Below are 27,538 nucleotides of genomic sequence, written 5' to 3'. Positions count from 1 at the left end.
TCGGCATTGAGGAATTTGAAGTCCGGTTTACGGTGTGTAATTGTAGAACCAATGTCCAAAAGCATTTGTCTGTTGTATATAATAAGGCAGACAACATCCAAGACAAAAAAAACAAAAAACTGTAAACAAAACAAACAATAATCTGCAGTGTTGTGTCGGAGCTCGCAACACAGCAGCCATACTGTGCGCCATCTTGAGTCCAAAAAGTTCACGGTTATCACTTTGATTCACGAGTCTATGGCCGTGTTCACAAAGGCATACTATCTATACTTCTCTCACTGTTTTTACCAAACACAGTATAACAGAAACAGTAAGAGTAGGTTGGTAGTAAGGCATTTAGTGCATGGTCTATTTGTTCAATGGGGTGACACAAAACGTCATCGGAACACACAGGGCGCATTACTGGCTCGGTAGATCAGTGCCCCTGAAGCGATGCCACCCTAGGCGCTTGCCTATGTCGCCTAAAGGGCGACAATCTGAATGAAATTTACATCGGATTTGGCCAATTAATTTTGATTGATGTGGTTACATGAGAATGTTTTATTGTGACTGTGCTACTGGTCTGATTACAAAATGGATTGCTAGGCTCCATGTAAAAGCACCTTGTGTGAAAATGTTTTTTCATTGTCATCTCCAAAGAAAAAGAGTAAGCGGGTGTCTCCTCCTCTGTGTCAATGCATATCATTCACCCTGCGTGTATGAACCTACCATGACACATTTGAACATTTGCGATTTTGAAAACCTCATCTACACCTATCACATCGCTTCTGAAGATAATGATTTAAACACTGAGTCTTATTGAATACTTTTATGCAAGCTAATGTGATTTATTTTAGCTTTAAAATGTTGGCACTCATCCACTTGCATTGTATGGACCAGAAAAACTGAGAAAATCTTAATTTGTGTTCAGCAGATGAAAGAAAGTCATATACCTGTATATCTGGGGTGGCATAAGGGCGAGTAAATGATGAGAGAATTTTCATTTTTGGGTGAACTATCACTTTAAGGGCTTTTGCGAGATTTGGATGAATTTGTCAATAAGAAGACAGGTTTGGAAACCTTTCTAGTAATTATCACGGTGAAAACGTGAACAATGTCCAACAAGGACATTATATATCATATATAATGATATATAATGCTGAAATATAAACCAAAGCAAGATTATGTTTTATTAAATCACTTTTTCTAATGGTGTGATTGGAAAGGTATTTGCCCCTGCAGAAGTCACCCCTACTGTCATGAACTTGCACAGAGGAATCCTCAACATCCTTCAGCTCAACCTAAAGAAGACCCAGAACATCTATGAACTGCAATAGGTCAGAAGGAGATCTCAGTAAATTTTGATCTAATTTGAAATCTTGGACCTCTAAGGCTGGAGTTCAAGGAGTGTGTAGGACCCACTATATCATCAATGAAGATTCAAAAGCCAACCGCATTATTGTCACCAAATCTAAGGATCTGAGCCACTGCCAGGAGAGAATCATGAAGGAAGTCGGCTTGGCATACACAGAGAAGTGTGTTGAATGCACCCAGGTAATGCTAAAGACTGCAAGGGAAGTAGAAAAAAGTTTGACATCATAAAAATGTGAAAAGTGAAATGAGCACCTTTTTTTTCGAAAGAGGGTCAAGGGTCTGATTGAAGCGGCAACTTACAACTACATCATGAAACCAGCTGCCAATGGTATACTGATCTCAGAGGCAACAGTTGAGGAACTGTATCAGTTCTCACCCTTCAATGAGATGCATGGTGCTGCCCAGATGGAAGCAAAGTACGATTGATCCTTTTAAAACATGAAGTAGCAACAATGCTTACATATTTTGTTATTTTAAGAAGTCAAGGTTAAGACATTTTTTTTGTTACAGACAAACCTTGACTTATATTGAAATTGAGAAGACCCCCATTGCTCCCATCAAATCGGATTATTTGGCCCGTGGATCCCTGCAATATGAGTTTGCATCTGAAATTCTTCAGACTCCCATTCTACTCCTGAAGATCAATGATGCACCAGCTCAGGTTCAATTAATTGTTTTAAACCATTTACCTTGAATGAGTCAAAACCCTTGATTTAATAAAAAGAAAAGTCTACAAATGCATCTACTCGGAACTCTCAAGTCTTATAATATTGCCCTAACTCCCTCCAGATTGTGGAGGTCCTAAATGACTTGGTTGAAAAGTATGTTGCCATGGTCCATGATGATGCTCCGCTTAAGTATGTTCAGCTCGTCCAGCTCCTGCGTGTTGCCACCTTGGAGAATATTGAAGCCATCTGGTCTCAGTTCAAGGACAAACCCGTTTACAGGTAAAGTGTTGGATAGTTAAGAGCAATATTATTTAAAAGTAATGTTACATTTTTTAACTAAAACAATTCCTCTCTTAGACGCTGGCTTCTGGATGCTCTTCCTGCTGTTGGCACACCAGTCATTGTAAAATTCATCAAGGAGAAATTCCTGTCTGGTGAATGTACCATTGCTGAGTTCATTCAGGCTCTTGTGGTTGCTCTGCAAATGGTCACTGCTGATTTGGAGACCATCCAGTTGACTGCTGTGGGTACATCTTTCTCTATTCAATATACAGTTCTTCAAATTTTGTCTACTACAAACTAATAATTTTTTGAACAGAGTCTGGCAATGCACGAGAAAATCGCTACAATCCCAGCTCTGCGTGAAGTTGTCATGCTTGGATATGGTTCAATGATTGCCAAGTACTGTGTTGAAGTTCCCACCTGCCCTGCAGAGCTCCTCAGGGTAAATGCCTAATCCTTTCCAAACATTTCTATTAGGGATAAGTTTGTTTTTACCATACTTTCTAATTATTTGTGCATCATACACCTCAGCCCATCCATGACATTGCGGCAGAAGCCATTGCCAAGAATGAGATCCATGAAATCACTTTGGCTCTGAAAGTTCTGGGCAATGCTGGTCACCCTGCTAGTTTTAAAACTATCATGAAACTCCTGCCAGGACTGAGAACTGCAGGTGCTTCTCTGCCCATTAGAGTCCAGGTTGATGCCATCATGGCCATGAGAAATATTGCCAAAAAAGAGCGCAAATTGGTAAGTGTCTGACATTATGCTGTAGGAATTAAAAATGAAAAACTGTTTGTGCATGTTTTCTTCAGATATTTAACTAGCCTTGTTTCCTATTTCAGGTTCAGCCAGTGGCCCTGCAGCTCTTAATGGACAGGGCACTCCACCCTGAAGTGCGTATGGTTGCTTGTATTGCATTGTTTGAGACCAGATCCTCAGTGGCTCTCATCTCCAGTCTTGCTGGTGCTTTAAAGATTGAGACTAATATGCAGGTTGCAAGCTTTGCCTATTCCCACATCAAGTCATTGGCCAGAATCACTGCTCCTGATATGGCAACTTTGTAAGAATGAAAAAATTTTTTTAAATTCAAATGTATTTCATTATCAATTAAAATGAGAACAAGCCTAAGGTGAATATGTGTGTCCATTTCATTGCTGGTGCAGCTAATGTTGCCATAAAGCTCTTGAACAAGAATTTGGACAAGCTTAGCTACCACTTCAGCAGAGCCCTTCAGCTGGACATCTACCATAGTAAGTTTAACAGATTAAGTCATTTAAGAGAGGGCAAAGTGGTGTTTCCTAAAATGAATAATAATAATAATAATAATAATAATAATAATAATAATAATAATAATCTTTTATAATGAAATTCTGCTGATTAATTGCATTGGTCTCTCTATTCCTGTGAAGCCCCTCTTATGATTGGAGCTGCTGGTAGTGCCTACATGATCAATGATGCTGCCACCATCCTGCCAAGAGCTATTATAGCTAAAGCACGTGCCTACCTGGCTGGAGCTGCTGCTGATGTTCTTGAGGTGGGTCACCAGAAAGAAGGTGTTTTTTCCAATAAAATGATTTCTTGTCTTAGAATATTTTTATAGTCTTCATGCTATGATTCCTCTCAAACAGATTGGTGTAAGAACTGAAGGAATCCAGGAGGCTCTTTTGCAATCTCCAGCAGCAGATGAAAGTGTTGACCGTATCACCAAGCTAAAGCACACCCTAAGAACAGTAAGTTATGATTTCCACTTTATTGTTTAATTTTAAGTAGTTTTAAAAACATGACTTAGGCAAAATAAATATCATTTCTCTGTTTTTCAAGCTCACAAACTGGAAGGCTCTGCCAAACAATCAGACTTTGGCTTCTGTCTACATCAAATTTCTTGGACAGGAAGTGGCTTATGTGAACATTGACAAAACCATCATTGAACAAGCAATGCCGGTATTGTATTATACTTAATGTTTTCTCCCACATTAGCAGTTCTCAAAATTAGATGACTGTTAAATTAAACCTATTCCCAGATGACTACTGGACCCAGACCACGTTAACTGTTGAAGGAGGCCCTGAAAGCTTTGCAGGAAGGAATTGCATTGCAGTATGCCAAACCCCTACTAGCAGCTGAAGTACGTCGCATCTTTCCAACAGCAGTTGGTATGCCCATGGAGTTCAGTTTCTACACTGCTGCAGTTGCTGCTGCATCTGTCAAAGGTGAGGTTTTATTTCCTAGATTTTTTTCTCTTTCTGCAGTAGTTTTTCTGCAGTTATAACATGGTTATGCTTACTTTGATATTGTTTTGTTCATCCTTCTAGTTCAGGCTGCCATTACACCTCCTCTCCCTGAGCAGCCTGAGACCATCACTCTTGAGCAGCTGAAAAGGACTGATGTTCATTTCCAAACAGAAGTTAAACCAAGGTATACTTTTACAGCTACATGTGAAACTACCAGCTAAACATTTCTACAATAAACGTTTAACAAACATAAACTCCCTTATTCTTCCTCCAGCATTGCTCTGCAGACCTTTGCTGTGATGGGAGTTAACACTGCCTTGATTCAAGCTGCTGTTATGGCCAAAGGAAAGATCCGTACAATCATCCCTGGAAAAGTTTCAGCAAGAGCAGATATTCTCAAGGACAATTACAAGGTGGAGGCTCTGCCTGTTGAGGTTCCTTAACATATTGCTACTTTGAGGTAATGCAATGTAAATTCTATTGATGTAGCAAACATTTATTTTCTGGAAGATCCGAAAGGTTCCTGAAAGATTAAAATGTTTCAAAAGTGTTAATTCTTTTGGTCTCATATCCCAACCTTTTCTTGTTTTGAAAGCTTTGAGTCTCTTGCTGTGGTCAGAAACATTGAAGATCTCTCTGCAGAGAGAATTGTTTCCTTGGTACCTGAGTTGCCTATGCAAAAGACAGCTGATGCTGGTGATTTGGTAAGCTTTAAACTTGTTGACCTTTCATGTTCTTAAAGTTGTAAAGTGTCTTTTTTGACATTACTTAATTTTTCTCTTCAGTCCTCTGAGAACACTGATCCTGATATGTCAGTTGTGAGAGCTGCTACTCCATTCCACAAGACCCTCTGTCTTGCTGTCCCATACATTGAAATGAAGGGATGCATTGAGGTCCATTCTCACAATGCTGCTTTTATCACAATGCTGCTTTTATTGAGAAAGTTCCTCTGTTGTACATAATTGGACAGCACTCAGCCCATGTTTCAGTAGCAAGAGGTATTCTTTAAGACACATTTAAAGTTATGTAAAGTTATAAAAAAATAATGCTAATGGATTGTCGTTCTGGCTCCAGGTGAAGGTCCTACTGTTGAAAAACTCGAGCTTGAGGTTCAAGTTGGCCCTAGAGCTGCTGAGAGGCTCCTTAAGCAAAACAACCTTGTTGATGAGGACACTCCAGAGGGAAAGAGCATCCTGTTGAATCTGAGGGAAATCCTGGAGACTGAAGCGAAAAACGTTCCTGTCTCTTCTGAAAGCAGCAGTAGCCGCAGAATCAGTTCCAGCAGTTCAAGCTCCTCCATGTCCCGTTCTCGTATGACTAAGGTGAGGACACGGAGCTCTGCTTGTTGGTGATGTTGCCAGTATTTTTATAATAAATGTCTCCTTGAGGCATTTTGTTGTGCATTGAGTTATTTTGTATTGATTTTCAGACTGCAACCATAATCGAGCCCTTCAGGAAATTCCACAAAGATCGGTAATAATTAAAAGATGCTATTCTTAATATGATTTTTTACTTCATATGTTTTTTCTTATTTCACTTGATACAAAACTTGACTTTGCTTGCAGTTCATGGCACACCGTGGAGCCTCACAGGCAGTTAGCAGTGGAAGCACTGGATCTAGCTTTGAGGATATTCAGAAACAGGTGAATCAATTGTTTTACTGAATTTGTCTCTTTTTTCCATAGTAACACGGTGCTCAACGGTGCTACTTTGTGAATAACTAAAATTCCCTCGGTAATTGGTTATGGTTTATGTTTTCAGGCTAAGTTCCTCGGAAATTCTATTCCACCTGTTTTTGCTATCATTGCCCCTGCCGTAAGAGTTGACCAAATGCTGATGGGCTACCAACTTGCTGCCTACTTTGACAAGCCAACTGCAAGAGTGCAGCTCATTGTTTCCTCAATTGTTGAAAATGACAACTTGAAGATTTGTGCTGATGGTGTCCTGCTCAGCAAACACAAAGTCACTGTAAGACTGGAACTCGTGATACTAAAACAAAAAAAATATGTTTTTCTTCATCCTAAATCAAATTGACTTCATAACGAATAAGCTCAAACAAACTTTTTTAGGCCAAGTTTGCTTGGGGTCCAGAGTGTCAACAATATGCTGTTACTGCTAAAGCTGAGGCCGGTGTTCTTGGAGAATTCCCTGCTGTCCATCTAGAGCTGGAATGGGAGAGGCTTCCAATAATTGTCACCACCTATGCCAAAAAGTATAGTTCATCAACACATAAGAAATGTTTGGTATATGTTAAAAATAAAAATGGTGTTACGTATTTCCTCTTCTCTGGGGCATCACTTAGGCTGTCTAAGCACTTCACTATGTCAGCTTACCAGGCTGAATTCAAGCTTGAAAGAGCCACGAACAGTGAGAAAGAGGTTAATCTGATTGTGGCCTTGCCAACCCAGAGAACCCTGAATATCATTGCTAGGATTGCAGAGGTAAGAGGCCAGATTGTTTGTTAATTATTTAGTACTCACAGAGATTTGATATGAATAAACTAATTCATTTTGTACCTACTGCTCTAGATGACACTGTCAAGGATGGCTGTTCCTCTCCCAATTACTGTTCCTATCAATCCAGACGGAACTTTTTCTATTCATATTGACATGGACACACTTCAGAACCCAGAACTACTTCTAGAAACTATAACTAATTAAGAAATAGATTCTGCATTTTCAACATTCTGATATTATAATGAATGTGTACTCTTTAATGTAACATTAATAATTGCCTGCAGAACTCAAAAATGTGTGAATTGCTTTATTTCACAATACAGTCCAGCAACACACATAATTAATGTTTTTAATGGTTAAATTAAGTTAATAAAATTGTACTTATATTTAAAGGATTTTTATGTTGAGATAGTTTACATGGTAACACTTAGAAAAAGATTGTATTTTTTCAAATTAGTGAAGTGCATAGTGAAAAAGTGCAGTGTGCAAGTTAAAGACAGACAAGCGAGAAAAACGTTTCAGCCCATAGCTTTTTTCAGTGCAAATTAACTTTACCAAGATTAATACATTCTGAAAAAGTTGTTTTTGAGAGTTACATTTCACACAAGGGTTCCCAAACATGCAGTTGAATAAATAATCCCACAAACATTAGTAACACATCAATTGATGTTCAGATGGCTTCAACTTTTAAATAACTTTAAGTTACTATTAAGTAATGTTACGGAAGTGCACACAAGAATATATACAATGATTTAAAGGCCAATCCCTTTAAAGATATGCTGTAAAAGAAGAAAATGATGTGGATTGTTATGGGACCATGCACAATAGCAATGCACAAAAGTAATGCTTTTCTTTCTATAAGATTTACTCTTCTAGAGTATAATTATTCCTTGTACTCTGATGTACCAATTCAAAATTCTGAAAATCCACCAGTGGACATACAATATAAAAGGCCAAGTAAGATTTACATTGCAGTTAGACAAAATCAAAGACTCAGACACATAAAGTTTGCTTTAATATCACAGAGCTTTACCAGCTGACCCACACAAACTATAGCTTTGTCTGTTGCCAAAGAGACAAATTATCAGGGCAGTAACCACAATATACTTTGAGGGGGACAAGTCCCCTCCAGTAATCAGATATGGCCAGAAGTTGTTGCAGGAATGACATAAAGGTTTAATTGTTTTTTAGCATGCTCAGTAGACTCATCAAAGTCTCAACACCGCTCATCAATGTCATTTGAGATAGCCAATCAAATGGACGAAGGTGGGAGTCAAGTTTAAGAAGCAAAACTGAAACCTCATGGATCATTCCAGTGCCACGCATCAGCAAGCAGTTCACGTTAAGAGTGTTAGTGTCTTGTAAGTCGAAAGTATCTAACTAATCGTGCAAAAGTTGACCACTGTTTTATGATTAAAATGCTGTTCCAACCGAAAGTAATTTCCAAGGGTTTAAACTATTCATCATTTGGTGAAATTTTCAATTTGTAATTGAAAACATGTCATGTACATTATGTGATTCATATGTCATTGTCACAAAGGTGGGTTTCAGTTAAAAAAAAATAATAATTGATGGCTCAGTCAAATATCATGTAAGTGTAATGGTGTTTATTTACAAAGTTCCCATGGAAGTGAAAACAATTTTGGTTGATTCCATATCAAACAAGCAAAAATAAAATAATGAATCAAAGAATTCCTACCACAATTAGTTTATGAGTCACATTTCTTAACCTTCCACTCCAACTCTGAAAACTAAGCTACTTATATATATCCAATGCCCCTCCCCTGGGACATACCAATAGCAGGTAACAGCTCACCAAATCACAAAGTTTGATGTACCACATATATTATTTGTACCTTGTTTTTTTTTTCACGTAAAACAAAAGGACTAATCCATCTCTGTTTAGACAAACATTTAACCAAAAACACACAAAATAACACAGATATCAAGTGGTTTTGTCCATTCATCGGGTGACCCAGAAACAGAACCTGAAAGAAATGGGTTTGTGTACTGATATAACCATATGGGATGAAATGGTGACATGATTGAGGTGTATGTGTGTGTGTGTGTGTGTGTGTGTGTGTGTGTGTGTGTGTGTGAGAGAGAGAGAGAGAGAGATAGAGCGAGAGAGAGAGAGAATGCTTTTGCTTTCCTTGCTAATACACAGCTCGTCACCTGTACAATGAGAGCAGCATGAATGAATGGGTACAATTCAAATGTATGTAGTGTCCATGTGAGTACCGTCATGGTCAGCGACAGAGCCCTCTGTCACAGTCATGCATAATTGTGAATGTAAAAACATTATTGGAGTAGTTTTCAGCATGTCAGGATTGAGATAATGTGCGAATTTGTGTGAAGTATAAAGGATTTGAATGAATGTGGTTATCTGGCAGGTTTTTGAAGGAGCTTTTTTGAAAATTCACTTGACATTGTCTAAGAAAATTATTGATAAAACACATAGTGTGTTATCACCTAGATTTGAATATTAGACCTGTGGCTTCCATTGAGATTTTAGGTTGTGACAAGGACGGTGTCATATATTTTTTGTGAAAATGTTATTAGGTAATCATTAACAATCTATTTAAGATTTTGTAAACAATTTTTTATGTCTTTAATTAATTCAGAATTTTGTACAGCATATCCTAAGAGTCTTCTTTTTACAAGAGTATTTTGAGTATGTCCTTATCTGGTCTGTGTTCAAAAAATGAGCCACCTGTAGGTCACCTGAAAATGGAAAATGTACTTTTACTCTCTCATTTACTAACACTTATGTTGTTCAAAACCCATATGCTGTTACTTTTTCTTGGAACATAAAAATAGAAATTTTAAGCAGCTCTATTTCATTGAATAGCAGTTTATATTGAGCAAGAGATTTCAGGATTCAAAAAGGACAAACACTATGAAGCGTAATTAAAGGTTCATTATAAAGACATCATAACAGTAGTACATATGACTTGTGCGCTTAGTGTTGTATGGACTACATTTATGGTATTTTAATAATAATCTTTTTCCCTCTTTGGACCTTGACAGCAGTGGTCAATATGAAGTGTTTTTGTATGTAAAAGAGCATCGTTAGGATTCTTGAAGAAAATACTGTGTTAAGATTATATGGGGGGAAACAATGAGGCTTAACTTGATGGCAGTAAATAATTTTGTGTATTTTCTTTTTGCTTGCCAACTGATGTCATGTCAGAAACATCAGTGATGGAAATAATTTCCAATTACATTAATATTTTCTTTGATACAGCACAAAATGTTTTAAAAAAGATGACTGAAACAGGCATATTGCTAGCAATACAGACACAGCGTTTGTCTTGTACTGTGAGAACTAAAAAAACAACATATCTTTTAAAGCCAAAAATTATAAAATTTTTGCAAAAACTTGCATTTAAAGCCTTTATTCAAAAAATTATAATTGTAACACCTTTACTATTTTAATGGACAGAGGAACATTATATTTGTGACCACAACAACAACAACCCCCCACCCCCAAAATGGTTTGGTCCTCCCATGTTCAAAATTTGGTTACGGCTAGGAGCAAACTAGGAATAAAAGTGGCCCTGTCTAATAATAATAATTAATAGATCAGACAAATAACACACAGATGATAGGTTAAAATGTGCATGAAAGTACAAGGGAAATCGTTTCGGTTACGATCGTAACCTCCATTCCCTGATGGAGGGAACAAGACGTTGTGTCGATGAAGTGACACTAGGGGTCGATCTTGAGAGCCCTAAACACCTTCAGATCTTTGAGAAAAGGCCAATGAGAATTGGCGAGTTGAATTTGCATGCCACTCCCCCCGACATACGGGTATAAAAGGGTGGCCAGCAGGCAAGTTCATTCAGGTTTTGCACTGAGGAGCTGAGACAAGGTTCTGGCCATTACAGCGGAAAAGTTCTGTCTGTGGCAAGAGGGACACAACATCTTGTTTCCTGCATCAGGGTATGGAGGTTACGACAGTAACTGAGACGTTCACCTTCTGTCACTCACTCGACGTTGTGTCGATGAATTGACACTAGGGGTCCCATATACAAAATGCCACAATGACTGAACTGGTCACGTGATCTGCTGATGCAGGTGTAGGCAAGCTACTATGAGCATAGGAACAGATGCACTCAGGCTGCATGGAGCCTCCCCAGACGCCCCAAGACGTCATGTGCTTCCCCATAACCTTGAGATGTACTAAATATGGGAGCAGGCCATGCCAGCCGCAGCCTTTTCTCTATACATTTTTCTCTCCATAGAAAAATAGAGTCCGCTGGGGCCTAAAAATGCTCGTAAAATGCGCCAGGAAAGGTGTTCTATTCCGTTCCTATTCTTTCAGGGGGAAAAGACCCCGCGGAGGCCACACCCTGCCCTGGAGGGGAGGGTAAAAAGTGGCAAATACATCATATGGGCCGAATGGCTGGACATGGGAGAGGTGCGGTGGTAAGTCCTGCCCTTTGTAAGGGGGAGGATTCTACAAACACACCAACTGGGGCAGAGAGGCTCTGCCAAGGGAGATGCGGGTCTACCACAAGGAAGGTACTTAGTTACCTGTTCGCACCTGAAAGAACACGAGACGAGACCGGCTCAACCCGGAGATTGTAAACCTTGCAAGGTATTGGGTGTTGCCCAGCCCGCTGTCCTACATATATCTGCTAGAAAGGTGCCGTTGGCCAGTGCCCACGAGGATGCCACATTCTTGAGGAGTGTGCTCAAACCCGCAAGGGGGCGGGCAATGTCTGGACCTGGTAGGCCATTGCTATGGCATCCACAATCCAGTGGGCAAGCCTCTGTTTGGAGACAGCGAGGAGCATGAGTTCGGAGAACCAAGTCTGGGTGGGCAAATAAGGGGCCACTAGGATGACCTGCTCCTCATCCTCCCTGACCTTGCACAGAACCTGTGCAAGTAGGCTCACTCGGGGAATGCATATTTGCGCAGCCCTCAGGGCCAGCTGTGTGGCGGTGCATCTGTGTTGAGGGGAGCTCCCGTCAAGGCATACCAGAGCGGGCAGTGGGAGGATTCCTGGAAGTGAACAGGTTTCAGTCGGACCACCTGAAGGTATAATCTCCACTCTCCCCTGAGCGTTACCTGCCGTGACAGAGCATCTGTTGTGATATTGAGGTTTCCTGGGATTTGAGTGGTGTGCAGCGACCTGAGCCGCCGCTGACTCCAGAGTAAGAGATAACAGGCGATTTGTGACATGCGACGGGAGCGAAAAACACCTTGGCGGTTTATATAGGCTACTGTCGAGGTGTTGTCCGTCCGCATGGACATTTGCTGTGACATTTGCTGTGTCTCCAGCCTGCAGAAACGCAAGGTCGGTCTAGAGTGTAAGAGCCATGCGATGAGTGATCTGCCGATGCAGGTGTAGGCAAGCTACTATGAGCATAGGAACAGATGCACTCGGGCTGCATGGAGCCTCCCCAGACGCCCCATGCATGCCTCAGGTCCGGAGACAGTGCAGTCTCAAATGCATCAACCCAAGCAGCATGCCGCTGAGGATGCCATATGCCCCAGGAGCCTCTGAAAGTACTTCAGTGGGACCGAAATATTCTGCCTGGACAAGTTCAGGCAGCGTACCACTGACTGACCGTTCTCGTTCGTTCATTGACAACGAGTCTAATTCCATGTGGAGAAAATTGATGCTCTGAACCAGGGAGAGCTTGCTCTTTTCCCAGTTGACCCGAAACCCTAAACGGCTGAGGTGCATGAGCACCAGGTCCCTGTGTGCACACAACAGCTCTCGAAAGTGCGGTAGAATCAGCCAGTCATCTGAACCTCCAAGCACTTACCTTGATGTGGGATGTCTTTATAATGGGTAGGATGTGGCTACCCGTGGATGAGGTTTGTGTGATGCAGCAGGGCATGAGAAGGCGCGGGGCCTCGTTTGTGATGCCGAGGCTGTAACCTGAGGAGTAGGGCTGGGCGATAAAACGATATCAATATTTATCGCGATAAAAAAAAACTTTGAGTAATTTTCTATATTTAGCCAGTTTTCTACATCTAGACATGCATGTTGCTAATTGTCTGGATTGTAAAATTTACAGCAGCACAGGGCAAGCGGTTCCCTAGCGTTTGGAGTGGCTTTGTGCGGATTTCTTCTGCATCAGTGGAAACGCAGCCTCAGACTGTATGAAGTTGCTATTGTCCCCGCTATGCAGACCACCGCGTTCCGGATCCGGACCCCAGATTGATTCCATCTTGACTGCAAGACATCATGATGGCGGTTACGCCCTCTCATCGTCTCTAGTGAGCAGTGTGACAAAACAACAGTGCCAGTTACATCATATCTGAAATTTCTGCGCTGTATTCTTGAATATTTTTCTCTAGCATTGAAACATGCTTCACTGATGCCCTGTCTCGGGCCACACCCGCTTCCTTTTTTCCCAACATGTGCGCAAACATGAGGTGCGTGTTTCCAGAGCGCTTTTAGATCATAAAGTTTTTTCTTTCTAAATTTAGTTTTATTAATCAGCATGTTACAAGCCATAATAATAAACAAATAGATTTCTGTTCTAATTTTGTGAAATTATTCAGATGTCTTCATCTCTGACAAGGATGAAAGACAAAACAATTACTAGATTGTAGCCTAGTCTTTCTCACTTTAATGGAAATAGAAAAATGTCCCATTCAGACTTTTACTTTTTCAAATGTTTCTCTCTGGAGATACCCCTGAACCCCCATACAGTATCATTCCTCAGTCACAACAATAAAAACAATAAAAATAAATATATTTTTATACCTTCATTATGATTCAAAATTAACAGATCATCTTATAACATTCCTATCCAACTGCACTCAATTGATAAACTCTATAAAATATTGTAATATTTTCATAGAAGATCCCTCAGACACCACTGCATTGGCTGTATCTGGGCCCCCAACGCAGTTTTGTAAAGACTATTTAGACTGTTTAGAATTTAGTTTTCTCTTCTTTTTTGGGAAATTCAAAAAAATGTGCAATGTGCAAATGTGATTGAATATCGTGATAAATATCGATAGATATGAACACGAATATCGTGATAATATTTTTGTCATATCGCTCAGCCCTACTGAGGAGAGAGGAAACCGCTCTTTTCTTGACAATGTGGGTACCGCAACCCATGCGGGGTGCGGCAAACAGAAAAGAATGGAACAAAAGATTTACCTCTCGGCCCTCCACCAGAATGGTCTGCATACCAGCTCCAGTGTTCCTGCAGTCATCTCCTTGTTCAGGTGGCCCATCTCAGGTACGCTTGGGAGACATCTGAGGGGTCTTGGCGGCCGGCCGAGAAGCGGGGGGCTCTATGCCATGGGTGAGTATGAGGTTCGAGCTGATGCAGAGCCAGTTGTGTTTGGGTTGCAGGGGGACGACCTCGGCAAACAGACGGGGTGCACACTCTTGAGTCGCGCTGGGGCAAGATGTGCTTTATGGCCTCTGTCTGTTGCTTCACCGCTGAGAACTGCTGGGCGAAGTCCTCGACAGTGTCACTGAAGAGGCCGGCCTGGGAGATGGCGGCATAAAGGAACCGATCCTTGTCTGTCTCCCTCATCTCGACCAGGTTCAGCCATAGGTGGCGCTCCTGGACCACGAATGTGGACATCATCTGCCCGATGGCTTGTGCTGTGACCTTTGTCACTCGGAGGGTGAGATCGGTTGCTGAGCGCAGTTCTTGCAGCACACCGGGATTAGAACTACCCTCGTGCAAATCTTTTTGCACATTGGCCTGATGTACTTGTAGAAGGGCCATGGCGTGCAGGCCGGAGGAGGCATGACCAGACGCACTGTAGACTTTCATTGCTAGAAACAACGACGTCCTACAGGCTCGGGAAGGGAGTGCCAGGTGGTGGCGCTCAGCGGGCACAGGTGTGCTGCGATCACCTTATCCACCTGGAGAATCGTGGCATAACCCTCGGCCGCCCAACCGTCGAGGGTAGTGAGGGCAGACGAGCTGAAGGATCGAGTCCGGGCAGCAAAAGGTGCCCTCCACGACCGCGTCAGGAACCGGGGTCTGAACCACATAGAACGGGTACGTAGCATGCGGTGCGTAACCCTTATCATCCAAGATGATTGGCCATTGGTTGAAATCCCCAGGCTTTGAGCCACAACTAAAACAGTCTCATGTAGTTGTTGATTCTGACGAACAATGCAACCTTGGCCTAGCCTGACTTTGCTCAGGGTTTTCTGAATGGACTCGATTCGCGCGGAAGACAATTGTGCCCGCATTGTGATCGAATTCCATATGATCCCCAGGTCATTTCTGAGTGGGAGAGAGGATGCTTTTCTTGGCATTGAGCCTCAACCCCAGAGAAACCAGATGAGCTAAGACGATATCCCTGTGCTGTAATGCCAGTTCTTGTGATTGTGCTAGTATCAGCCAGTCCTCTATGTAATTCAGAATGCGGATGCCCCGGAGTCGCAAAGGAGCCAGTGCTGCATCCATGTATTACGTGGATGTGTGGGGTGAAAAGGCTAGACCGAATGAAAGAACTCGATGTTGGAAAGCTTCACCCCCGAAAGCGAACCTCGGGAACTTCCTGTGTTGTGGCAGACTTTCTATATGAAAGTACACATCCATGAGATCGATCGTGACCAACCAATCGCGATGTTGGATTTGAGACATGACCGTCTTGACGGTTAGCATCTTGAACGTGAAGGCCCTCTGAGTGAATCAAGCCTCGAAGATCTAAAATCGGACGCAACCCCCCCATCCTTCTTGGGAACCAGGAAGTATCTGCTGTAGTAACCTGACTCTCTCTCTGGAAGGGGAACATGTTCTATGGTCCCTTTGACCAAGAGATTTTGCAGTTCTTTCCACAGTAGACATGCTTCTCACTGTTTCACGGTAGTGGGAACCATGCCGTTGAAATGCTGAGGATGGTGAACAAATTGAATTCTGTAGCCTTTTTCAACTGTTCTTAGGACCCACATAGCAACACCTGTCAGTAGTTTCCACGCTGTCAGGTTCTCTGAGATGGTATCGATTCTGACACTTCCTGTTGAGGGCATGTCGAGTGTCCCATGTCCTGGACTACGGCAGGAAGCAACGGAACACCCAACATTTAGCTGGAAACCGCTAACTCCCAAAACACCTGAGGCGGCGGGAATGGAGTTTCATGGGGGTATCGGGAGGTTACAGGTGGATGTTTCATGCGACTCGTCCCAATGGGGGGCTACCCCCACAGGGCTGGGTGCAAAACCGTTAGGGTTATTCCTTTTTATAAATAACTGCCCTGAGGTCTTGCTTTGGGGGCTGCTGTGAGGTGGACATGGTTCCCATACTTTGTTTTTGAGCTTCCCGTCTAGAAGGACTGGGGCGGGGCTGGGTGGCCGACGGCCCCTCCCCCTGAGTGTGGCGAGGAAGGAATTGCCCGAAGGCTTCCTCGTGGCTTTTTGCCTCCTGGAACCTGGTGATAACTACATTCATAGCATGACCAAGTAAGCCAGAAAGCGAAACTGGGGCATCAAGAAGGAAAACTTTGTCCTTATCTCTGATACCCGAACGGTGGTGCCCGCACTCAGGTCCTTCAACAGATCAGGCTGGTACACCTGTAACACTGCCATAGTGTGCAGGGCAGCACCAGCCTGACCTGCTAACTGATAAGCCTTCCCCACAAGGGTTTTGGTGGTACTGCATGGCTTTGTGGGGAGAGTGGGTCTCTTTAGTGATGATGCCGAGCCAGGGGAGAGATAACCCACAAGCATCTCTTCTACCGGCGGCATCACTGAATACCCCCGTGCCTCGGCACCCACGATAGTCGAATATGTCGACATCGAGGACACAAAGACGCGGAAAGTAGAAGGTTTACTCCATGAACGAGAGAGCTCATCATGGAGGTCATCAAAGTAAGGAAGGGACTGATATAGTGTTCCCTTCCCTTTTTTTTTTTTTGGACACCAGACAGAAATCCGTCTTCTAGTTTGAGCATTTGGGGGTCTCTTGTTCGCATGGCCAGTTTAACTGTTGCCTGGCCACAGCCCAAGTAACCACCTCGATTAATTCTTCTTTATTATTGTGCGTGGAATGTTCAGAGGTTCAGCATCACACTCAGGAACCGAAGAGGCGCTGAGTAGAAAGTTCTGACAGTCAAGAAGGACAACACACACAGAATGATCTGAAGACAAAAGATCTGACGATGCACCTGTGACGCATCTATTTATAGCCTTGCTACAGGTGCATCCAATGAGGTCACCAGCAGAGGCTATACATTTTGGTCAATTTCATTGACGTGTTGCACATATATTCACAGCTGGTCACACCTAAAATTGTTCCCAAAGCTCTAAATCAGCGCAGCATCAAAGTATAGCTTTTTGACAGGGAACAACCATTCAGCAGACAGAAAAACACAGACATCCGTTATGTTCTTGTGTTCAAAACACTCGATGGAGCGCAAATCCGAACTAAGGGATCTCAAGATGTGTTCTAAGTATTAAACTATATTTAACTTGACACAGTGACCTAAACATTTTGTTTATGACGCAACGCACCCAAGACACTACACAAGCATGTCTGATGCAGTGTACATTGACGGGTCCTTAAACAAGCCCTCATAATAAATCTCAAACTAATTGACAAATTCACTTGAGAAATGGATTGCTGTGAACTGTATCCCAATGATTGGCTTATGTTCAATTATATGGTAGTAAACAATACATTGTATTCTAAAGCCGCTTGTTGTATTCAATGATTAACTCTTCTGCCACAAGAATGTAATGCATTGTAATTATCTGAATATTTGTTTATTTATATATATATATATATATATATATATATATATATATATACATACATATATACTATATATATTTTTATATTTAAAGATAACTATGTATCATTATATATAGAATAATTTTTATATGAAGGGCTTTCTCAGCAAATATTTGTATATGCGATTAATTAATCGGGACACCATGTAATTAATTTGATTAAACATTTTAAAAGATTGACAGCTCTAATAATTATACATATACGTACATAAACAAAGACACACAACCTCCATACATACACACATACGTAGTGCAAATCTAAAACAAATCCGTTATATAAAGTACAAAAATACAGTATGTTATGTACAGTTAAAAAAATTTTTTTCCTTTGTATGTAATGGCAAAAGAGGATATGTTAGATAATATAAATAGACTTAAACTGTGTATTGTACATAATTATTGCTCAATGGGGCAGCTTTCACTGTTTATGGGATGGATAGCCTGAGGGAAAAAACTGTTCCTGACGGTTCTGGTGCTCAGAGCTCTGAAGCATCGACCAGAAGGCAACAGTTCAAAAAGGTAATGGGCTGGGTGAGTGGGATCCAGACTGATTTTTACAGCCTTTTTCCACACTCTGGAAGTGTATAGTTATTGAAGGGGGGACAGGGGGCAACCAATAATCCGTGCAGTAGTCCGAACTGTCCTTTGTAGTCTTCTGATGTCTGCCAAACCAGACAGTTATTGAAGTGCAGAGGGCAGACTCAATGACTGCTGAGTAAAATTGCATCAGCAGCGCCTGTGGCAGGTTGAAATTCCGGTCTGTCCAGATGATGCAGGATATGATGCAATCCCATGTTGACTGCATTATCCACAGACCTGTTTGCACGATAAGCAAATTGAAGGGGATCTAGAAAGGGTCCAGTAATGTCCTTCAGGTGGGCCAACACCAGTCACTCAAATGACTTCATGACCACAGACATCAGGGTGAGAGGTCTGTAGTCATTAAGTCCTGTGATTTTTGGTTTCTTAGGAACAGGGATAATAATTGAACATTTGAAGCAGCATGGGACTTCACACTGCTCCAGTGATCTATTGAAGATCTGTGTGAAGATGGGGGCCAGTTAGTTAGCACAGGATTGGAGGCATGCTGGTGAGACGCAATCTGGGCCTGAAGCCTTCCTTGTCTTTTGCTTCTGAAAGATGCGACACACATCGTCTTCACAGATCTTGAGTGCAGGTTGAGTAGCAGGAGGGGGATGGAGGGGGTTGCAGGAGATGTTGGTCTTTATGTGTAGTGAAGATCAGAGTGGGTGTGGGGTGTGAGATTGGGCCTTTCAAATCTACAGTAAAACACATTCAGGTCATCAGCCAGTCGTTGGTCCACCACAGGGTTGGGGGTAGGAGTCCTGTAATTAGAAAGTTGTTTCAGGCCACTCCACACTGATGCAAGGTCATTAGCTCTTTAGAGACGTGGCCTCTTTAAGAACCGTTTTGCAACATCTATTTTCCGGCACTCAAATGGATCATTTTTGAAAGATGCATATGGATTGCTAGTGTGGAGTTTGATCAAATTTTTTACACATGTGACAACTTTGAGGAAAGCGTAGTGTGTCTCAGTTATTGCAGATGTTCTATAGCTGTAAACAAATGAAGGAGAGGATGTTTGTACTTACAAACAAATTCTGAGTTCTATCCTAAAACAATCATCAAATGTGAATTTGGCAAACCGAGGTCAATTCATTGAGGGAAATAAGGACACAGGCCTTAGAAGATAGCTTTACAAGCTTGTGAGAGACCCTTATGTGGTAGATCCTAAATCTCATGTCACAAAATTAGTCAGCAACAGAAGTGTTGTGTCGAGACAGCAGAAGCTCAGTGTGCTGTTGTTGGTATACCTGAGAAAAACCCAGCTGTGGAAATATATATGAGAGCTGACACAAGCTGTCAAGAAACTCATTTTGCAGTGCACTAAGTCAGAACCTACAGCTCATAGTAACCCCAAGATGCATCCCAGGTTTACAGATGATGGCCTGTCAATAGGTGTAGGACACATAGCTAAGAGTTGTGTGAAGAAAAACAAATAGAAGGTCACAGAGAATGCTAAATTGTCAGTGCAGCAAGAGAAATTTGCACCCTCGTAGTCCATAGGCTTAGCCAATATCGATACTTGTCGTGACTGACTACTCCACCGTGCTGTTGGATGTCCTGTCGCAGTAATGGCCTCTTGTTTGCTTGATACAGGAAGCCAAGTCAGTACTATGTCTGAGAGTTCAGAAATCACCTGTCTGGGGAGGATGTAGGTATGCTGTCCACTGTCAGAGCCAGGACATGTACTCAGGTCTCCAGCATGAGAGCCAGACTCTCAACCCTTGAGGATGGTGGACCCAACAGTAAGATGCAAATAGAAGTTGAGATGGAAAAACATTTTTAATAACAAGTTCAGGCAAAAAATCCACAGCTGGAGCAAAAAAACAACAAAAAAAAAAAACAACAAAAGTTAATTCTCCAAAAAAACTAAACCAGTCAAAAAGGGCATTCCACAAAATATACAAAAATACCAAAGATCTTTAAACAAAAAGCTCCAGAGGGGAAAGTACACAAAAAATAAAACTGAGAAAGGTATAATACAAGGGTAGGGATAATCAAAAAGTCACAGAGTTTAGAAAACACTTACTCAGACAACTGGCTTCAAAACAACTAAACACCAAGCAAAGAAACTAGAGGACAGAGTCACTTAAATACACAAAGCTAAACGAAACACATGTGAAGCTAATAACACTAATTACAAGAGGAAAGCTGGGCATGAGAGCACCATGAGGAACTCTAGAGGCCAAAACACAACACAAAGCAAAATACTGACAGTCCACAGCAGGTTGTCTGAAGATTACAGCTGTCAACGGTTTAAACATATCTTACCTCGGACTTATCAGACTTATCTTGAGTTGGAATACTGTTGTTTACTGTACAGCTTGTGAATTTCTCCCAAGAAGAAATCTGCTTACATGGCAGAACTAGACTTGGCACTCTGTCTTGTGTCGAGGGTCCAATGAGAGGTGAGATTTCAGAGAATTTCTCCTGATATTGAAGAGATCAGTGTATACACAAAAGACAGTCAGTTATTGGAGGACAGCTCCAAAGAGTTTCTCAACAAGCTACACATTGCTGGTTCTCCTGAACAGCTGGCAGATCTGAGTGATTTGTTGATGAAGTACTCTGATGTTTTTGCTTTCGAGGATGAAGACCTCTGTTTTACAGACAAAGTGCAACATGAGATTCATGTGGTGGATGATATACCGGTGGCCCAGCCTTATAGGCATATCCCACCTATTCAGTATAAGGAAATAAGAAAACATATCACCAAGATCCTTAAGAAAGGAGTGATCCAATTAAGCACTAGTGCTTATGCTTCACCTATATTGCAAATTAGGAAAACTGATGGCAGTCTCAGGCTTTGTGTCAATTACAGGGAGCTGACCAAGCAAGATGTGTTTCCTCTGCCTAGGACAGATGAAAGCTTTGATGCACTAAAAGGAGCAAAGTTATTTTCTTCCATTGATTTAGCAAGTGATACCATCAGGTTGCTGTCCACGAGTGAGGCAGGCATAAGACTGCATTTACGACTCAATTAGGGATAATTGAGTATTCTCGGATGCCCATTGGGGTTTGCAATGAACCTTCAACGTTTCAACATCTTATGCAGGCTTCTGTGGGTGATCTAATTTTTTACATCATGCTAATGTACCTTGATGACATACTAGTGTAATCACCCACTTTCCCTGAGCACTTGCAGAGACTGGAAGTAGTCTTTAACAGAGTAAAATAAATAATAAAAGAGTGGCATACACACTTAAGGAATCTCTAAATTGCAGCACTGTTATTGTAATAATGAGTCAACAGAGTTGAGATCCAAGTAAAGCTTTTAATAACAATAAACATAGTAATTCAGACAGGTAGGGTTAAATCACCAGCAGCAGTAATATCAAAGGGAGTCAAGAGTGGTAAGATCAGGCAAAAGTAAAAAGTAAAAAAAAGTAAACAAGCAAAAGATCGGGGCAGGTGGCAAACAATCACATGTTATATCCAGGTAAAAGAAGGCTACTGCTATTGTAAGCAGGCAGCAACCGATCAAAGACAGTGTAAACAGTCCAGGATATTTCACAGGTAATTCAACAAACTAAGAAATTGCTCAGAAATGTCAGCCTGGGCAAAACAAGACTTCACAATGAGAGAGAGTGTGAGTATTAAATAGATGAATGGTTTGGAAACAGGTGAACGGGTAATCATTGACAGGTACAAGGTTTATGGGAAATGGAGTCCAGAGAGGTAGAGTCAATCCACAGGTGATGAGCCATTTTGGTTTTGGTTACTGGTTAAAGGGTAACTAAACCCTAAACCAACTTTTTTTAGTTAATGATCTGTAAGCATGGGGCTTTATTAGTACTGGTCATTGATTCAAGTAATTTTTTTGACATTTGTGTATAAAGTGTTTTAATTCTACAATATATGGTGTAAAAACGTCTGAGTGCTGCCCTCTTCAGGTTGAACGGTGGCTACTGCAGTTGAATTTTCCTATTGGCTGTTGCGGTACTTCGTGACGTAAGCGGTGACAGCTGACGTAAGCAGGTTCCAGCTCACCATGCCAGATTAATGTACATGTCGTCTTGCGACCGTGTGAGGAATAATAATAACATAGAGTCTGACAGCAGCTGTCAATTAATCCATCACTACGAGTCTCAGGTGCCCCCGCTCAGCCCCGCACTCGGTTCGTTCCCTCTATCCCCGCCGGGGTCTGCCCACTTTTCCAGCATTTTCAAATATTTCTAGTGGGTGGAGTCAGACTCTGAGCAGGTGTTTAGTTACCCTTTAAAGTTACAAAAATACAGTTCCCTGTCAAAAAGCTACACTTTGATGCTGTGCTGACTTAGCGCTTTGGGAACAACTTTAGGTGTGACCAGCTGTTTCTAATATGTGTGCAACACATCAATGAAATTGACCAGGTTTTATAGCCTCTGTTGGTGACATCATTGGATGCACCTGTAGCAGGGCTATAAATAGATGTGTCACAGGTGCATCATCAGATCATTTGTCTTCAGATCACTCTGTGTGTGTGCTTCATGAGCCTGTCAGAAACATTCTACTTTCCTCTGCTAGGAGTTAGATTTTGTTAGGCAGTGCGCAGAAACCTTTCTCTTTTCTCAAAAAAAGAAAAGAAAATGACTGAAAGACAGAACAAGAGGTATGTGTTCCTTGTTTACGCTCTATGGCTGAGAGGGACACACATCAGTTTTGTTTTATATGTTTGGGGGTGCGAGCATTGCGATCTGCTCTCAGTCAAAATGCTTCGCACTCGTCTTGCTTCCGAAAGTCAGCGCCCACACTTCCATCGTGGGGGTCTCGTATGGATCTGGCTGAGGAGCGAGAGACGGGTTCGCCCCTATCACTGGCTCTCTCCCCAGATCCAGCTGGTCCTTCCCGTGATCCTGAAGCACTCTCCGGCACCTCTTCGGTTCATGAGGGGGACCATGAATCTCTTGAGTCTGCGGACTTTGAATTACCCAACTCTGAGCATTCCGGGCATGATAATAAATCATCGGAGGAATTACTCTAGGTGATTACTCGTGCGGTGGCCAGGCTTCAATTAGACTGGCCACGCGAACAAGAGACCCCCAAACGCTCCAATTTGGAGGACAGATTTCTGTCTGGTGGCCAGGGGAAGGGAACGCCTCATCAGTTCCTTCCTTTCTTTGATGACCTCCATAACGAGCTCTCTCGTTCATGGAGGAAACCTTATACTTCCCGCGTCTTTGTTCCTTCAGCGTCAACATATTCAACTATCGTGGGTGCTGTACTTCCCATGTCTTCATCCTTCAGCGTCAACATATTCGACTATCGTGGGTGCTGAGGCAGGTAGAAGAGACACTTGCGGGTTATCTCTCGCCTGGCTTGGCATCGTCTCTAAAGAGACCTACTCTCCCCACAAACCGTGCAGGACCACCTCTTTTTTTTTTTTTTAAACCGCTCTGAACCTGTGAATTTTAAACTTTTGGTTTAGTGCAGCAGTTGATTCACAGGCAAGGCGAGGTGCTTCGCTGCTGCCAGGATGCAAACAGGACAGATTAACGTTTACACCTCAAATGTGATGTGTTCAGATGCGTTTTTGACAATATACGTATGTGGTTTTTGTGATCAGATCACAAAACGTTTTAGATCCCATTTAGGTCTGTATTTAGCACTGCTGAACACATGTGATCCAATCACCAGAAAAATATCTTAATATCAGGTGGAATGGGGTCAATAATGCTACAGTAGACTATGTGTTTACTAGGGTGTTCTGTGTGGTTGCTGGGGCATGCTATGCAGTTGTCAAGGTGATCTGCTGTGTGTTTGGGCTCATTGTTACAGTATGTGGTTCTCAGGTTGCTGTTGTTAAGTTGTTTTAACTGTGTTTTTAGCACATAGCCATGCAGTTGCTAGGGTGTTCTGGGTGGTTACTATTTGGCCCAAATTAAGAGAGCCCACTCCGCAAGTTTCTGTTCTGGTCAATAAAAATGTCTCAGCATCCTCCTTCAATGTTACACTTTGTTGTGGACTGTTTAAATCATAATATGTCTAATCCACATACATTTAACACATTGTCAATATAAACACTATTTCAGTAATGTTCAAATCAAAATCAAATCAAATCACTTTATTGTCACACTACCATGTACACAAGTGCAACTGTAGGTGAAATTCTTGTGTGCAGTTCCGAGCAACATAGCAGTCATGACAGTGACATATACCAATTACAGTAAACAACATACTTACACAACACAATAATTATATACAATGTACAGTAGACAATACACACAATATAGAATACACAATATACAATAAGTAAGAGTATATGAAATATATATATATATATATAAGTAGTTGTATTGAGGAGAATATGTTGACAGTCCAGTGTGAGATTATAAATAAATAAAGTGCAGTGCTAATTATTGATCCTGATAGATCAAGTGTTCAACAGTCTGATTGCTTGGGGGAAGAAGCTATCATGTAGTCAGCTGGTGCGGGTCCTGGTGCTGCGATACCGCCTGCCTGATGGTAGTAGTGAGAACAGCCCATGACTCGGGTGGCTGGAGTCTCTGATGATCCTCAGAGCTTTTTTCACACACCGCCTGTTATATATGTCCTGGAGGGATGGAAGCTCACCTCCGATGATGTTTCTGGCAGTTCGCACCACCCTTTGCAGGTCTTTGCAGTTGTGGGCGGTGCTATTGCCGTACCAGGCGGTGATGCATCCAGTCAGGATGCTCTCTACAGTACTAGTGTAGAACCGTGTGAGGATGTGTTGGTTCATTCCAAACTTCCTCAGCCGTCTCAGGAAGAAGAGGCACTGGTGAGCCTTCTTCACAACGGCCTCAGTGTGGATGGACCATGTGAGTTCCTCAGTAATGTGGACACCGAGGAACTTGAAACTGCTGACTCTCTCTACCGGTGCTCCGTTAATGGTGATGGGGCTGTGTTCTCCATCTTTCTTCCTGAAGTCTACAACAAGCTCCTTGGTTTTACTGACGTTGAGTGAGCGGTTGTGCTCCTGACACCAGCGTGTCAGAGTGTGCACCTCCTCTCTGTAGGCTCTTTCATCATTGTCAGTGATCAGACCTACCACCGTCGTATCGTCATCAAACTTAATGATGGTATTGGAGCTATGTGTTGCCACACAGTCATGTGTGTATAGGGAATACAGGAGTGGGCTGAGAACACAGCCCTGCGGGGCTCCAGTGTTGAGGGTCAGTGATGAGGAGTTGTTGCTGCCCATTCTAACCACCTGATGTCTGCCTGACAGGAAATCCAGGATCCAGCTGCTCAGCGAGCTGTTTAAGCCCAGAGCCCGGAGTTTCTCATCAAGCTTGGAGGGCACTATGGTGTTGAATGCTGAGCTGTAGTCTACAAACAGTATTCTCACATATGTGTTCCTTTTTTCCAGATGGAAAAATGTTGTGGTTTAAACTGTGTCCAAGTCCTCTAGGAAAGTTCGTACTTACAAGTTCAGAAGTCGTAGTTTCAATGTAATGCGTGTTCAAGTGATTTTAGTTTGACAGAATGGGCCCATTTCACTTTTTTTATCTCTTTCATTTTCTGAAAGATTTATTCTTCATCAATAGGGCAAAAATGCATTCAGTCTAAACAGTACAGTCACCAGTTTGCTCGATACTTGCCGTGCTTCTTAAATTGACATGCCACCATCTCAGAAAATCTGCAATTCAATAAAATCTCACTGGATTTACAACTTTGTGGTGTGTTCATGTCCACAAATCTCATAAATATGATAATTCTGAAGTGACTTGAATGCTTCATTAAAGGGATAGTTCACTCGTTGTCTTTATCCTCATTCAGTCCCAGATATGTATGACTTTCTCTGTTCTGTAGGTCCTTTCAATGTAAGTGAAGGTTGGCCAGACAATTGAAGCTCTAAAGAAGCAAACTAAGGGTGCATAAAAGTAATCCATACGACTCCAGTGGTTTAATCAATGTCTTCAGAAGCGATTCAGTTGGTTTTGGGTGAGAAACAGACCAAAACTCCTTTTCCACTATAAATATTGAGCATGAAATCATGATCGTGCCTGAGGACTGCAATGGCAATGTGTAGAGTAAAAAAGGAGTTATATTTTGGTCTGTTCTCGCCCAAAACCAACTGGATTTCTTCAGAAGACATTGATTAAACCACTGGAGTCTGATGGATTACTTTAATGTTGCCTTTATCTCCTTTTTGGAGCTTCAAATTTCTGGTCACCATTCACTTGTATTGTTTGGACCAAAAGGGATGAGAAGTTCTTATGATAATCTTTGTTTGTGTTCAGCAGAATCTGGGATGGCATGAGAGTGAGTAAATTATGAGCACCGGCAATCAATATATTTCCATGGGTTTAATTAGCTGTTCCATAATTTATATGATTTATTTGTACTTTTGATACTTAAATATTAAAGTAACTTATTTTACATTTATTTAAATATTTTTACTTAAATATGATGAATGGATACTTTATGCAACATTGTTGAGAAGTGATTAGGTATAAATTTAGGGTAAGGGAAGTGGATAAGTGTGTTCTAAAAGTGGGTTCTGTTTCAGTGTTCCTCAACTCAATTCCTTCAGGCACAAAACAGTTAACGTTTTGGATGTCTTCCTAATCTTACACATCCATTTCAGTTCTTGAATTACTCTTCTAAGTAGCTGATGTGTTGAATCAGGTTTGTTAGATTAAGGAGACACTGGGAAAATTCCAAACGAAAGTGATCGTCCCGATTCCATACTCACTACAAAGGAAAAAGCTCTTAAAGAGGACATGGCATTAGAGTTTGAATATACTCTTCACCAAATGCCTTGTAAAAGGGCCCTTTTGAGAAAAAATAAGCTGTCTTACTTTTATCTGGAATGACTTATCAAGTGGCATCCCCTTCCCGAAGTGCTCTTCAAGGGTGAAAAAATGCAGTTAGGAAAATGTACATTGAAAAGGTGTACTGTTGGTGTGCCTCCAGAACAGGGAAAGAAAAACTAAAAAATATAATATTATAGTATGTACAGTATTTGTGATTAAATGTGTTACATTTCATGAATTTCTAATTTTATTAATCTTTTAAAAACAATATTTTCTGTTTAATTAAAAATGACTAGCATTAACAATTGTAAAATTCCAACTGACACATGGTCTAGTAGCAAAGTTCATCAACTGTTCCATTCTCCTTATTTTAGTAAAATAAACTAATAGAGACTTTAACTAAATGTTTTTCGATGATATGGTTAGGGGCCAGGGTAACCTAACCTAAAATAAAGTCTGTCAACATACACTACATGGACAAAAGTACAGTATGTGGACACAACGTT

General features: G+C 41.6%; 1 pseudogene; it reads left to right on the top strand.

Annotated features, from left to right (window-relative positions):
* Positions 1-1,187: 1,187 nt before the first annotated feature.
* Positions 1,188-7,195, top strand: LOC127639516 (vitellogenin-like; annotated as a pseudogene).
* The last annotated feature ends 20,343 nt before the right edge of the window (positions 7,196-27,538 follow it).

This window comes from Xyrauchen texanus, chromosome 48 (genome assembly GCF_025860055.1).
Source record: "Xyrauchen texanus isolate HMW12.3.18 chromosome 48, RBS_HiC_50CHRs, whole genome shotgun sequence".
Lineage (NCBI taxonomy): Eukaryota > Metazoa > Chordata > Actinopteri > Cypriniformes > Catostomidae > Xyrauchen > Xyrauchen texanus.
This window is presented reverse-complemented; position numbering and strand designations above follow the sequence as displayed.